Source organism: Macrobrachium nipponense, chromosome 10 (genome assembly GCF_015104395.2).
Source record: "Macrobrachium nipponense isolate FS-2020 chromosome 10, ASM1510439v2, whole genome shotgun sequence".
Lineage (NCBI taxonomy): Eukaryota > Metazoa > Arthropoda > Malacostraca > Decapoda > Palaemonidae > Macrobrachium > Macrobrachium nipponense.
The window spans coordinates 73342434-73358750 of NC_087204.1; the positions used below are offsets into that span (position 1 = coordinate 73342434).

Sequence of the window (16317 nt, forward strand, 5' to 3'; positions counted from 1 at the left end):
ATTTTAAATCAACCCTATTAAACGCTTTTGACCAGTCAAGAGATAGCAGAGCTACTGGTATTTTTTTCTGAATTTACAAAATAAATTATATCCCTCAGAAGCATATTGCAATTATTGATTGATTTCCCCAGCAAAAAGCAGAATTGTTCTTGTGATATAACCAATGCAGCCAGCTTTTTTTTTTTTCTAGCCTGTTACCTATTATTTTTCCAATCATTTTGTAGTCTACATTGAGCATAGTAACTGGTCGCCAGTTTTTAATATCATCCGAATTACCAGTTTTATGAACTAATTTGATTACTACATTATTTACATTTTCACAAAAAGTTCTTTTTAAATGCATACCTAATTATTTACTTACAAAAACTTCTCTTTGATAGTACCCCACATATCCTTATAGAATTCAGCTGGCAATCCATCAATTTACCAGTTTTCGTGCCTCTAATTACCTCTCAAGCCTCCTCCTTTTCTGTGACTACTGTTAACAATTTGTTTCCATTTTCTCCTATTGTTTTACCTATCTGTTCCAAAAATTCTAATTGCACTTTAGTATTTGTAATACCTTTACAATAAAGTTCCTTCTAAAAACCATATAACGCTGCCTGGATTGCTTTGCTATTGTGTGAGTCGTTATGCAAGCAACAAAACTATCAGCGCTTAGTCATTCACAATAATGCAAGTCAAATTAAACAGGGTTCTTTTCAAGGTTAAAGCATATGCAGTCTTTCGCATAAAAATGATAACAATTACTGTTTAGCAATCAAAAGCGCAAATTATTGACATGAAGTACAAATATGTAATTTTCCTTTTATTACGTTACCGTACTTAAAAGATTTTGTGGCTTAAAAAGTAAACAAGAAAGGGTGACCTAGCTGGCAACTCTACGAGCAAACTTGGTGTTTTTATACTACAATTGATATTTAACAGGAAAAAAAATTATCCAAAATGTCTCTCATTCTGTCAGTTTACATTTAAACTTCGGGAGCTTCCAGTATCAGCATTTTAAAGGAAAGTCGGCGCGTAAGCTAAGGCAAACATTTCATCTGAAGCCTTGCATGGCAACTATAGAAAACACTCGCAGCATTCGTGTGCTCCTAGGCTGAGCTTGGCTTTGCCAGTCTAGGCATTGAATTCCTTGATAACAGTCTGGGTCTCAAAGAGCTCTAGTGATATGCCGTTCTAAAGTCCACAGAATAAGCGAGTGTTTAGGCTACAGATATTTTGTGAGCAAAAGAGTTGTACTACCTACTGACAAGCATTCGTCCATCTCTTCTCTCGGACTTACGGTAAAATATTCGGCAGTGTCTCTATGTATGCCCAATCATCCGTGTTTGCATGTCTGGTATGTCCACACACCACTCAAAAGCACCGATGAACTCTCTCTCTCTCTCTCTCTCTCTCTCTCTCTCTCTCTCTCTCTCTCTCTCTCTCTCTCTCTCTCTCTCTCTCTCTCTCTCTCTCTCTCTCTCTCAAATAAACATGCCTGTTACACATGCACGTATGAAACAATGATCCTCATCTTGTCTGCTGTTAAACTGACAAGACTTAAAAACAGCGAGAAAGAATGTGGTGTAAAACTGCATTAAAACATTCAATATTCGGTATTGTACTGAAACATGTCAAGTCAAAAACATTGGAAGAGAACGTGGATTAAAGATGCATGCAGTATTGGTATCCCACAGCAACACGAAGAGTCGCTACGAAATGTAGGCACCAGAAACGAAGACTCATGCTGATAACGCAAGGCGCAACTGTTGCTTACAGTAGTTATTTCTTTTATGTTTATGTGGTTGTTTTATTTGTTTGTTAATTTATCTATTTGGTTCTCTTGTTCAATTCTCTCGAATGATCAAGTGAATTGATATATATTTACAATATATACACACACACACACACACACAAATTGTGTTCAATTGTTACAAATTAAACGAATTGATTATGGAACCGCGGGTTTTTTCTTATATATATATATATATATATATATATATATATATAATATATATAAACATAACACACACACACACACACACATATATATATATATATATATATATATATATATATATATATATATATATATATAAGAAAACCCGCGGTTCCATAATCAATTCGTTTAATTTGTAACAAGAAAAGACTGATATAAATGTTTCCATTTATAATACTGTAACTATAAATGTCCCAACACCTACACACCAAGTAATTACATACAATAAATAAATTTAAAGAATAAAAATAAGTTTCTTGCAAACTTCCCTTTTTAGAATAAGACATGTAGGCTACGTATGAGCAGCGCACCATGGCACAATAAAAAAATTTCAGTGATACCACATAATTCTACACACTTATTTAGCTTGCTTTTTTTAACTAGTTTGTTTGTCTTGGTCAAATCTTTTAAATCAATTTTCGACCTGTTCCTTTCGTCCGATGGACGTGTAATTTTGCATTGTCACCCAGTCCCGGTGACAATACAACCTTACATGATCAGTAAGTCAGCAGCGACTTCTTTTGACCGTACAGGGAACTTCCCCAGTATCTCAGGATTTGCATGAAACTCTTCGGATTTTTCACAACTTCTTTGACTCAGTAAATAACTCTACGTATTTTCCAAACCTCCTTTGACTTGACAGGATATCAATTTCGTTGGCTTCAATCATAAGTCGGTTATAATTATGTAAAAACTAAAAAAGTATTGAAATAAACTATACAATAAGAAAAGATATATATATATATATATATATATATATATATATATATATATATATATATATATATATATATCTTTTCTTTATTGTATCTCCTTACATGTTTGGCGCCCCACTCTTTTATTTTTGTGGACATGATTAATTGTAAGAAATCCTGGCGTCTCGAAAACAATTTATTTTTTCACTTTTTAGTTCATTTTAATAAAAGCGTTTCTTTAAATAACTTGTAACATATTTTATATCTATTTTCATCACCTTGCCCAGTTTTTCACATTTTTATACATTTCGAGTATTATGTCCTAGGGAAGTTTGTCTTGAAAGTGAATGGACAGATAATAATAATAATAATAATAATAATAATAATAATAATAATAATAATAATAATAATAATAATAATAATAATAATAATAATATCTCTCTGAAGGAAACTCTTGGTGTCCATTTCGTAAGTTACAACGGTAAAAAAAATGATTTCTTTAGATTTGTGTTACATCAAATACTATCATTATTATATTGCTAAGAAATTCACATTCTCGTGATGAACAATCTGTGCCATTAAAATCCGCCATTATACAGTAAACTATATTATTAAGTAAAATAAACAAAGAGTTTCGCACACCTGAACATTACTACATAATTGTGGATTTTTATGACACATGATTATTATTATTATTATTATTATTATTATTATTATTATTATTATTATTATTATTATTATTATTATTATTATTATTATTCAAAACATCTGCACATTCCTTTGAAACAAGACTATGCGTCAAAGAAAGCTCCAAATGTCACAAACTGAAGGTAAAAATTCTATATTCCTATTCTCGTAACATTAAAGTTGGGGTACTTTACGTAGTAACTGTAGAATTCTCTGCAAATTAAACGATGTTTCGAGCCGAATGGTCCAGCTTACTCTTCAAATTGCAAAATACCGTTAGGCTAAATAAGGAAGAAAAAAAGAAGGTTGAAGCCTATGAGACAACACGTTTTCCCGTGTTACTTGGTAACTAGCCCTTGTGACCAGTATGACTGAAAACTATCCAATGGTAAGTCAAAATGTATTTTCGGTCTTGTTTTGCAGAATTGCCCGCCATTTTTTTTTTTTTTTTACTTAATTTTCCTGATTTTTTTATCTACCCAATTAAGGACTCAGTTCCAACTTATGCCCCTCTAAGCAAAAGAATGGATTAAGTCCTCATGCAAAATTCATTGTTAAAAAATGACAGAAATTAAATATTTGGCCCTCCCCTAGAAAAAAAAAAAATCGGTATAAGTGAATAAAAGACACTCATGCGCTGCACAAAAAGAAATACTGATCTTAAAAAAATTTTACAAATAAATTTCTCCCAATCAGAAAAGCACAAAAGCCCACCATTTAATTTAACACATCATCACTAGCCTGTCAGGTCACATGTTAAAAAATTCTTCATAGTTTTAAGGCAACATTTTATAAGCACCTTTGTAAGAGAAAGAAACAGCCATCCACTCAATGCCAGCTCAAATCCGAGGTAAAGGAGCACATGATTCAGGTGCAAGCAAAAATGGAACACTATATGACTCAAAAGCAGGAGCAAGAATGAGGTTTTGATAACGTTTATGTAAGTCCACCTTGAATGTGTTTTTCACGATTTTCTATCAACTTATTTTTGACTGAAAAATATCTATTACGTGTCCTTAAGCTTTATTCTGTTATTATTTTATGTAAGAAAATAAGGTAGAATTTTCTGAATTATTATTGATGCTATATATTGGTTTATTTGATATTACAACTTATGAGATTTATTTTTCTGTGGAGAAATACCTAACGAATTGTTGTTTACACACTACATTCGGCTTTATGGATTTTGTCGGTTAACTGTCCGGTGCCCTATTGTTCAATTATTAATCTGCTATATATTTCATTTACTCGGTAAAGGTTTCTACGAGCCATGTGCATAACCGAACTCTTTAATGGAAATACTCAAAATAAATATGGCATTTAATCTTATTCATACGAAGACGATGTGCAAGTTGACTTTGTTTCATCAATGTAGGCCAGATTTTGTCAAACCTTTTCTTTAAATAAGACATTTGCTCTGTTCACTAATATAAATTTAATTTGTATTTTACATACACGAACATCTACCTTTCATAATGACATCTATTCACAGGAATCCAGTACACAAAGGAGTAAATATGGAAAAACTGCTTGAGTACAGAGCGGCTATCGAATTCTTGAAAAGGATTGGCTTGGCAGATCCAGAGAAACTACTACAAGAGAACCCCTTATCATTTCTTAAAAATTTCGTTAGGGGATATCAAGAACATATGCCCTTTCAGGTGAAATGTTTTATAGCAGTTTCTTATTGATTTTTACAAAATCCTTCATTAATTCTTCCTTGCCAAATAATATATTAGAATTACCCTGTTCTGTCTTTGAAAAACATCACTAATACTTTGCTTATACCTTTTAAGATATATATATATATATATATATATATATATATATATATATATATATATATATATATTAATATATGTGTGTGTGTGTGTGTGTGTGTGTGTGTGTGTGTATACGCGTACTTAAGGTGGTCAGTGCCAGCAGAAATTACTGTTTTTCGTTGCATCAGCAGACTGTCATGTTGTCTTAGTTGATTATGATTACCGTGTAGTAGTACCAACCAATACGTCAGATCAAAAACAAATTACAGAGTACTTATTGTCCCTCAGAGATGCAGTAATAATAAGTTATTGGGACTTCAGACACAGTGCGAATAATATTAATAATTTTCTTTTTCTTGGAAAGAAAAATTATAATATTGTTCGCACTGTCTGAAGTAGCTATACTTATGACTGCATCTCTGAGGGACAATAAGACCTCTGTAATTTGCTTTTGATATCTGACGTATTGGATGGTACTACTACACGGTAATCATAATCAACTAAGACACATGACAGTCTGCTGATGCAACGAAAAACAGTAATTTCTGCTGGCACTGACCACCTTAAGTACGCGCGTGTGTGTGTGTGTGTGTGTATATATATATATATATATATATAATATATATATATATATATATATATATATATATATATATATATATATACCTCTAGGGGGACATTTCAATACCTGGCTGTATTTTAAATATGTTATCTAAATAAATGTTTGCTGATCAGAACATACCTTTTACATCAGTGTGTAAGCATCCTGGCCCAGTCGGCAGAGGAGAAGCACGTACCTACGCTGCAAGAGGTGGTGGAGGCCGGCCTCAGTCTAGAAGGAGGACTCTGCTTAACTCTGAACACATTCGCTTGCATCCTCCCTCCGAGTCCTTCGGTTTAAAGTAGAGTTCGTCGATGGTGAGCATATTCTGCTTTATTTTAGTAGGGATCAGGCTTCTTTTACTGGAGCCTATGTACTCCCCTGAAGAATCACATAAGAAATACAAATTAAGATTAGTCATGCTAACTTATTTGTGGAGGAATATTAGTTTGTTAATATCGTATGCGTTAGGAGTGAAGGTATGGGATGAATGATGAGTTTAACATGAGGGTCATTCCAACTTCGTTCAAATAATAGCCATGCTCCCCCACCCCGACCCCCCCTATTGATATTGTTTATCATTTTTACACAAAACACTATACTCTAGTCTAATAGCTACATAATAACCTCCTATGAAGTTATGTGGACCCTATCTCAAAATATCACTGTTAAATGTAGTCGCCTTACATGTACAAACTTCAGTTTGTTTAGTGACTAAATTTAACCGTCCTAGTTCGTCTAATCTGGCTGTTTTGATATTTTAATATGACTATAGCGTGTTTGGTTTTTCCTAAAAAAAATTATGATGTACTTTGTAACTTCTTCTGAAGTTCTTATCTTTATGTATTCCTAGTTGGTTATTTAAGTTAAAAGTTGACTGTCATTGCAGTCAAATTTGCTATCGACGTATTCCGTACTTCTGTAAATTTTCTGCCATTTAGAATGACATGTTGGATATCTTCTGTTATATGACAACAATGACTACATAGAGCATAACTTTTTCTTTCCTCTTCTACCAAGCTGTGGAACTCACTAACTTCTTAGGTTTTTCCTTGGCTCTGAAAAACCACACGTTTTTCTCTTCTTCTTCCATTCCTCAAGCCCTGAACAATATGAGATTAAATTAGCTGAAACTGTGGCTTGCCACGAAGAAATGTGTTAGGATATCAGATTAATTTACATCATATTAACGTCTGTCAAGAATACATAATTTCCCTTTATGTGCATCTCCATAATCTCTATTGTCGTGTTGTCAATTTTGCCAGAGCTTTAGACATTCAACTCTGGAAACATGACGTCACCAAGCCGCCGAGTGACCAGAAGTTCTGTTTCTTGGAAACATCTGAAGTTATGGGTAAATTTCATGACCTATCACGTCTAATTTATTACATCAGCTGCTTAAAAAATCTTAGTGAAGATCCTTCACACATTAGTGCATATGACCAGGAGGCCCACAATGTATTTCTAATAGGTGTTGGAGTTGGAGTGTCAAGTATTCATGACAGTTGGCTTCTATTAATTAGAAATTGGTTTATATTTAAATAGATTGTAAAATGCTTCATCATACAAGCTTTATTTTAAACTTGGAACCTAACAGATACCTTCAGAAATTCTTCTTCTAAATATTTGTAATGATGAAATGATCATAGCATTACGTTTAATCTGTGAATTGTAATGTGAAGAAATGCCTTACTAAGAAATTGTGAGAATTTTTGACACTGGGCCTCAGTAATACTATGATTTTTTCCTCCATTATTTAATGCTGGGAACTCATTGCAATCAACATTTTGCTGTGTTTGCTTAACTTAGAATGGTTTTAACGACTCACTTTGAACATTTTATCAATAATTACATTAACAACATCCACATAAGAGTTAAATTGCTCTGTTACATACCTAAAAATTTTATTTATGACTTCATTTTATTTTAGCTAAATGTAAGCGTAAGCCTCAATAGTTGGTGAGTTCCTAGAGTCTTAATGTAGACATTGTTTGGCATTTAAACTGAGAGAGAGAGAGAGAGAGAGAGAGAGAGAGAGAGAGAGAGAGAGAGAGAGAGAGAGAGAGAGAGAGAGAGAGAGAGAGAGAGAGGTCTGTAATAAAGGGTTCTGATAGTGAATGAGAGAATTAAAGGTAAATTTGGACTTTTAACAAGAGATTTTTTAAAATTTTTCCCCCATTCCCTCTCTCTCAGCTGTTCAGTTATTGAAGCCATAACGTAAAGACATTATTTAGCATTTCACAAAGAGAGAGAGAGAGGTGGGGGTGGGGAGAGAATTTAATTAGCTCCTTTGTGAAAGTCCAAATTTACATTTAATCATCTGATTCACAATCATAATCATTTATTACAGATCTCTCTCTCTTCTCTGTTAAATGCCAAACAATGTCTTTACATTAAGGTTTCAATAGCTCAGCAGGTGAGAGAGGGGGTTGGGCGGGGGGAAAATTTAAATAGTTCCTTTGTGAAAGTCCAAATTTACATTTAATTCTCTGATTCACCATCAGAATCATTTATTACAGATCTCTCTCTCTCTCTCTGTTGCTGAGCTATTGAAATCTTAACGCTAAGACATTATTTGGCACGTAACTGAGAGAGAGAGAGGAGAGAGATAGCTGTAATAGATGATTTTGATGGTGAATCAGAGAATTAAGGTAAATTTGGACTTTAAACAAGGAGCTATTCAAATTCTCCCACCGTCGCTTTCTTTCTCTCTTTATGTTAATTGCTTCAATAACTCAACAGCTATTGCGGCTTAAACTTACAATTAATTATAATAAAACTTGGTTATAAATAAATTATTAGGTTCTCTAACAGAGCATTTTAGCATTTGCACTCGTGTTATGGAGACGTATTAAATATTTTTCGTGCGAGTAATTTCAGTAAAAAAAAAATAACATTCCAAGTTTTATTTACCATGATTTTATTAAAGGGAAAACTATAGTTTGCATTCTTAATCCAAATAAAATCATTTATAGTGATTTATTCCACAATCATAAATACATTACATTCATCTTTAAATAACGTTTACAGCAGATAAACAGCAACATCTCAGTATATGACATTTTTTTTCCTCAAAATCCCAAGGGTTTAAGACTTCATTTTTTATTAGTGAAACCCTCTATGATATTTTTATGATAATAGTGATTTCTCGGTTTCATGATCTTTCAGATGACTAAGCTATGTCATGTATACTTCTATAATCTTGCCATAATCTGTTCATTGAAGCCCAATGTCAAAAATCTGGACACTATAAAAGGCTTCATAAGCCGGAAACGGATTACATTTGATCCTGCTCGTAAGGCATGTGCAGTTATTAGACAGAAACCTTCAAAGGCTGCGAATTTCAACAAAATCGGATATGAAAATTTGTTTGGGTTCGAAGGGGCCATATATATATATATATATATATATATATATATATATATATATATATATATATATATATATATATATATATATATGTGTGTGTGTGTGTGTGTGTGTGTGTGTGTGTGTTGTCTATATCTATTATATATATATATATATATATATATATATATATATATATATATATATGTATATCTTACCACCCTTTATCAAAACTACACAAATTGGAAACCCTTACCTGTTGTCAATGGTGCCCTCTGTCTGCAAACATGTCATTAGGCTATTAAGATCACGTAAGTACAAAAATATACTATTTATTACCCAAAGCAGATGAATATAAAATAGAACAAAATGATTAACAAGTCATAGTGACAAAAACCCAAATCTGCCCACAAAGAAAACTAGTAAGTTATCATTCTACCCTCCTGACTAAGAATTCACTCCCAGACCCAGAATGTCAATAGGTTCATTGTATTAGTCAGGTTAGAGAATCCTGTCTCTAATACCATGGAATAGAACCCATCTTTAAGATGGGGTTTTCTCTCCCGACACCTGGCGTGTACCAAACTGACCTCTTTCTTCTCCCCCCAAAACCCCAAAAGGAATATGACTTTCGCAAGTGCCCTGGTCGACTAGACTTGTAACATCTGTACAAACGAATGTACACGCTTGACGACCAAGACGAGCAGTCTCTCGATTAAAATGCTTACGTACCAAATTCCTTCACTCAAGAAAGCTGCCCCCTACAGCTCAGCCTGTCTCCCAGCAAGACATGATATGAATTCACTTAACATTACACACTTGTAAGATGGCTCGGCCACCTATGTCCTTTGTGCACTCCTGTCGCACACCACATCAGCAACTAATGCACAATGTATCAATTTACCACATGCTTAGGGCCACCTCCGTTGCTGGAGCCCTTGTGCTTCACCAAATGCACATAAGTTTAAGAACTCCTAGTGCACAAATTGTGATCAGTATAGCACCTAACATGATCATTAATATTGGTATTGTGTAACGTTAACTAATGAAAGGCTCATCCTCGCCACTAAGATAAGCAGAACTCGACGAATAGTTGTAGACGCAGGTCAAGTGCGTAAACCAAACTCAAAACAAACTCAGCACGCGCCATTATTCAACGTCTGCGACCTTTGTGAGTGTATCCAACACCCTCGTAGTGAAACTGTAGATCTGACATTTTCTACTGAAGGAAAAGTGTGGTCACCACCCGTTGTCAAGGAAATATCCTGTGACTTCTATGCAAGTGCTACTCGCAACCGCCTCATCGAAGACTGTAGACTCCTGATTTATCCCAGAACGTTATCTTGAGACGATATATCGAAGACATCTCATCCTTTGCAAAGGCAGTCCATAGAAACGCCATTCGTTTGTAGACTTGACTCGACCTCTGGTACTGTAGAACGAAGTCGTTTCCCATCGCCACCATCACGTAGAGTTGGAAATTCTCTAAAGTCATTGTGTCCGTATTTAAAAAGGTCTACATGATCATAAAATAACTAAAGTCTTGCTCTACCCCACAAATCCGTCATTAATTAATATACTCAATCTACTAGTCAAATATTAAAAATCCTCGCTAAACAAATATAATCTTTACCCACTGAATCCTCACAAATAATCCCATATATGACAAACACACTATCAAAAGAGAACCCATAAAGTCTAACAGCAAAAACCCCTTTATGGTTTATATAACTAACCTCCATAAAATATATGCCAAAACACCCCTTCTATCCAACTCACATACCTGACAAATTATATCTCCTATCTAAAATAGAAATGCTATTTAGAGCTTAACCCCCATTACAACATCTCTCGTAATAGAAGAAAAAAAAGAAAAAAGGAAAAAAAATAAGATAATAACAACAAAAATAAGTGAACTTTGCCCCATTACACAGCACACATAAGCACATAAGAGAAAAAGAAACATATAATTCAATATCTTTCCCAAAAACGGAATGCGTACCGTTACGGAATTTGCTACCGCAGCAATCCCATCAACCAGAAATGACCAGAAAAGAATCCCCCTTACATGATTATATTCCCGTGGAATGCCATAATCAACATCTACGAGAATAGTGCAAATCCCCGAGTAATCAATTCCAAAGGGAAAAATCCACAACCGGATTCATTACAGCATCATTAGCAAAAAATCCACCCATGAACACCTCAGGTGTTTCGAACTGCAGCATAGTCAGACTTGCAATGCCAGAAACTCATGATTCTCAAAAAAATGTTCTATACTGAAACCACATCAGCACATTTCACAAACTATCTCCAGGACATGACCAAGGTGCTCCAAAATTATCTCGAAGACATAACTCTAAACAAACGATACTGCCAATTATATAAAAAATTATCACCTATTCGGGATAAAAAAAAACTATGATAAACTCACAGTTCCATAATTATATACTGCCAAAAAAAAGAAAGTCACCCCAAGGATTAATGCCATCTCCTTATATATATATAAATCACCATCTTATAATAACACAACTCCAGTGATAAAAATATTCCCTCCATTTAATTAATAAACCCACACACAAAAAAAAAATCATCCCCCCCAAAAAATTGTCCTTAAATCCTAACTCCCCACGACATTGCCCGAATTAAATAAACCCCAATGTCATCTATTCGGCTCGTGAAACCCCAAAAATTCAGCCCCAAATATCATACACACAGGAATAATCACATGTTATCATCACGTTTCTCAGCTAAAACAAAATTTGCCGTATTACAACAACTTCCCACGTAAAATATTAACCCCGAAATCTTATGCCAAAACACTGCAGATTTGCCCATAATAAGAAAAAACAGTAGAAGGAAATAAAAGAGAGAAAAAAAAAACGTAAAAGCGTTCTGCCACCAAACTGCAAAAAAACAGACAAGAAAAAAAAGAAAAAAAATGCAATTGCGCGACAATATATTAATCACCAATACCAATTCTTTTCAATTTCGAGATATGTGTTAACCTCGACCGACCTGTTTTTTCCTCTAAGACTACATGCTGTTTTCCAATTTTCTCTTCAATGACTTTAAAAGGACCTTCAAACTTCGGGCCTAATTTGTAATTTAGTTCATTTCTCACGTTAAGTTTTAAAAAATACCTTGTCTCCGACATTGATCTTGGATCATATGTTTTTACTATTACTCTTCTGTACCATATCTCTGGTTGTGGATTCGAGATTACGGCTGAGACAAGCATGTCTCTCTCTCACTGTGGATACCAACGCCTCGACCGTACTCCATCCCCATGATGTAGTAGTTTAGCAAATCAAATGTGCCTCGTGCTGGACAACCAAACAAAGCTTCAAATGGGGACATTTTAATGGAATCACTAACCATAGTGTTAATACTATGTCAAACAACACTAACATATCTGTCCCAATTCTTATCATTACCACCTACAGTTTTCCTGAGAGCCTCGAGCACTTTCCTGTTTTGCTTGTTCGTACAACCCATTAGCCTCGGGTCTGTATGGAATAATTGTTACTTTCTGTATCTCCATGACTTCAGCTAAACATTCCAAGGTTTTGTTCACAGATTCCCTCCCATTGTCGGTTTAACAGAACTTCGGGTAAGCCATATCTGCAAATGATACCATTGAAAAACTCTATGGCTACTTCTTCGGCCGTTTTATGCTTAAGTGGGACAATTTCTACTATCCTTGTAAGTTCATCATACCTAGACTCACAAAAATTCCCAAGGTTATCCATACGCATTCTCTGAAAAGGTCTACTCTGTATAGGATACAATCCTCATTTGCATGAAGTTGCCCTTGCAGGCTTACATGCGTGCACACGTACAATTCCTTACAAAATTTTCCACATCTTTCCCCATGTTTTTTCCAAATGTATTTAGCACAAACCTCATCATACGGTTTTTCTATTCCCAAGTGTGGACTACCGAACCTGCAATGAACTATATCCAAAACACTGGAATTAGGACCTTTGGAATTACGATCTGTGTCGTATTTCCTTTACTTTCACTGGTTCTCAACTTATATTTAATTTTCCTAACCAATAGATTACCTTCTAACTCCAAACCCATAAAAGGCAACTTATAATGTTTCCTAACTAATTCCCCTCTTAGAAACGCTTTTGCATCTACTAAAATCTCGTCTTCATCCTGCCTTTGCTCTATGAGAGGTACATCCCATTGTATGGCCTCGCTAATGACTTGCGCGACTTGGAAACCTTCCATGTCGTGAAAACTCCTACTGAGAGCATCAGCAACTACGTTAAATTTGCCCTCTATATATTTGAGCTTTGCATCAAAATCTCTGATAGTTAAAAACCTTTGAGCTCTTTTAGGCAACAAATCAGGTTTATTAAAAAGATCCAGTAATGGCTTGTGATCTGTAAGATCTTCTACTTTATTCCCCATCAGTAACATTTTAAAATGGACTAAGCTTGACACTATTGCAAGGCTTCTTATACTATGGTGCTATGGACTTCTCGTTGCTGCCCTTTGTCCTGAACTCCCTGCTATATAAAGCTATAGGATGAAATTTCCCATCAAACCTTTTGCTATAAAGCAAGCACCCATACCTTCCTGGCTTGCATCAGTCACTAATGTAAAAGGTTTGCTAAAATCTGCAAACTTCAAAATAGGGGGATTCATTAGCGCGTCCTGAGCTTTTGAAAACTCTCCGCCTGGGGTTCCTTCCGTTGAAATTGAACGTCTTCCCGCAATACATCAGTTAGGGGAGGTGCTATATTAGAGAACCCTTTCACAAACCTCCTGAAGAAACCGGCGATACCCAGGAATGACTTAATCTCTTTCTTTGATCTGGTGGTGCGAAAATTCGCTATTGCTTTGACTTTATCGTCATTTACTCTAACCCCTTCCTTAGATATGACGTGGCCTAGATATGTGATCTGCTTTTTCAAGAACGAGCACTTGGCTAGCTTAATTTTCAACCCGCTAATCTAAGCCTCCTAAGTACTTCTGTAAGCACTTCCGTGTTGTGCAATCGTGCCTGTTGCGACCAGGATGTCATCCATATACACAAAAAACCTTTTTGCCCAATAACCCATGCAAAACTGTGTTCACCAACCTGGTAAATGTCATCAGACTGCCCGACAAACCGAAAGGTATTCGTGTAAATTCATATGGTCCCTTGGGCACTGAAAAAGCGGTTATATTCCTTGCTACTCTCACTAAGAGGGACCTGCAAAATCCCTGCGCCAAATCAATTGAGCTATAAATATTATGTCCCCCCAATTTCAAAAGATCTGGTATGTACGCGACTGGTAGCGGTCAGGGATCATCTTCTCATTTAAACGTCTAAAATCGATGCATACACAGACAGAACCGTCTTTCTTAGGCACCGCTAACAAGGGAAAGTTGTAAGGAGACACACTAGGTCTATGATTCCTTCTTCTTCCCATCTATTAACCTCTTTCTCTACTTGTTCTCTGATTTTGAAGGGTATGCGATATGCAGGAATATAAATAGGTTTTGTCCACTCTCCAAATTTAGTCACCCCAATTTATCACCTTGTAAGGCTACCGTATCCCCAAATTCTGCCAAGAGCCCGCTTATCGCTTCAAACGTGTTTGCTATAATCCGCATTAGCTAAAATGTTCTCTAAAATATTCGTTTCCTTGATTGCATTTCTGCCTCCGAAAACTCAGGTTTCCCCTCTACGATAGCCACTGAACCACTATCACAACTTCAATCTTGGAAATCCACCTATATATGTATTCTTCTGGTATCTCCTAACTGTATCATTACAGTTTAGCAACTCTAACCACGTAAACCCATCCTTGGATACACTGTTCACCGATGCCGTGCTAACTAACAACCCTCTAAGCTTCTCGCTATTTTCAACAACTCACACATTCTGTGGGTTTTCCTCATTTCCTTCAATTTAACTTTTACCATATTGTCTTCGAACCCGGTAGTAACATATATCTTCGGATAAAACACCTCTATATTTGTGGTTATACCTCCCCTTTCCACCGCCCCATACACATTACCACCCCCAGTATCATCCCCAGCATTGTTAGTATCAGAAATAACATCAATATTAGAATTAACATCACCATCCAAAGTATCACCACCACCATTGTTATCACTGTGAACTCTGATAGAACCCCCGTAATCATTTCCCATATCAGCAACATGGGTTTTAATATTACCTTTCTCCATAACACTTGTATCACAGCCTTTAATATCAACGAGCACATCTCCTCTTTCAATAACCTCCATATCCTCCGTTCTATTCACATCCTCGTAAGGCAGAAAAACACCAGGTATCCCGACGGTTATCCCATTAACACCCATGGATCGAAATCTTGTGTCTTCTACAAGCAGGATGACCCAGTAAAGTCTGTTGCCCAACGCAATTCCTTTCATTACCAAAAATGGTTCTGTTAGCACTCTGTCACCGAGAGTAAACTGTATTTGAACACAACCCAGGTATTTAATCTATGGGCTTGCACATCAACACTGTCTCCATTGAGGGTTGCAAAAAGGGTAATTGGAAAACATGGATTGATACAAATTATAGTCCATTAAATTTATAGACGCCCCTGAGGTCTATAAATATATCGGGATATCCACATCCCTACTGTTCCATAGACTATAGGCCTGGGCTCTGGGGCGTCCCCCACGAGACCACAATGGCACATACCAATCACCTGTACCCTTTTTGTTGATTGGGGCTTCCAAAATTTTCTTTTGTCGATCTCTTTGCCCTCTGGTTTTAACCCTACCTGGGAAGTTCTCACATTATAATTACCAGAACCTTGAGGTGTAGGCCTCGCATCTCTCCGTATCTGAGATGGACAAGATTGCCAATAATGATCGGTACTCTTACACATTCCACAATATTTAACCCTACACAATTTCTTTGGATGCCCTGGTTTATTTCTGCAGTTGAAACAGTGCAACTGCTGTTGCTTTTGATCGATCAATCTTTTGTTATATTCAACTTTTGCACACAGACGGGGAGGAGAAAATTCTGTGTCTCTTTGCACTCTAATCCCTCCTGGGCCTGTCCCATTAAAAATTGTGCTATCTACAGTGGGACATTTAGACATATGTTTCTCAATTTGGGCATAAAGTAATTCTTCGTTTGAAGTAGGTTCAATCTTTTCACCAAAGCTATTCACTATCGCATCCGTACATCGTGCAAGAGCAGGGAAAAATAGATCAGTTTATGAATGTTTTTCTCAAGAAAGAAATTACTCCCTG

General features: G+C 35.6%; 1 long non-coding RNA gene across 2 annotated transcripts in view; it reads left to right on the forward strand.

Annotated features, from left to right (window-relative positions):
• The first annotated feature begins 1100 nt into the window (after window positions 1–1100).
• LOC135223696 (uncharacterized) overlaps window positions 1101–16317 on the forward strand; it is a 20974-nt gene continuing 5757 nt past the window's right edge. The window contains exons 1-4 of one of the 2 annotated variants that reach the window (XR_010316569.1): window positions 1102–1286; window positions 4859–5027; window positions 5884–6047; window positions 6996–7135. This is a non-coding gene — a long non-coding RNA (uncharacterized LOC135223696). Of the gene's footprint in view, window positions 1287–4858; window positions 5028–5883; window positions 6048–6995; window positions 7136–16317 lie in introns of those variants that run through there. The other variant, XR_010316568.1, reaches the window with a different exon arrangement.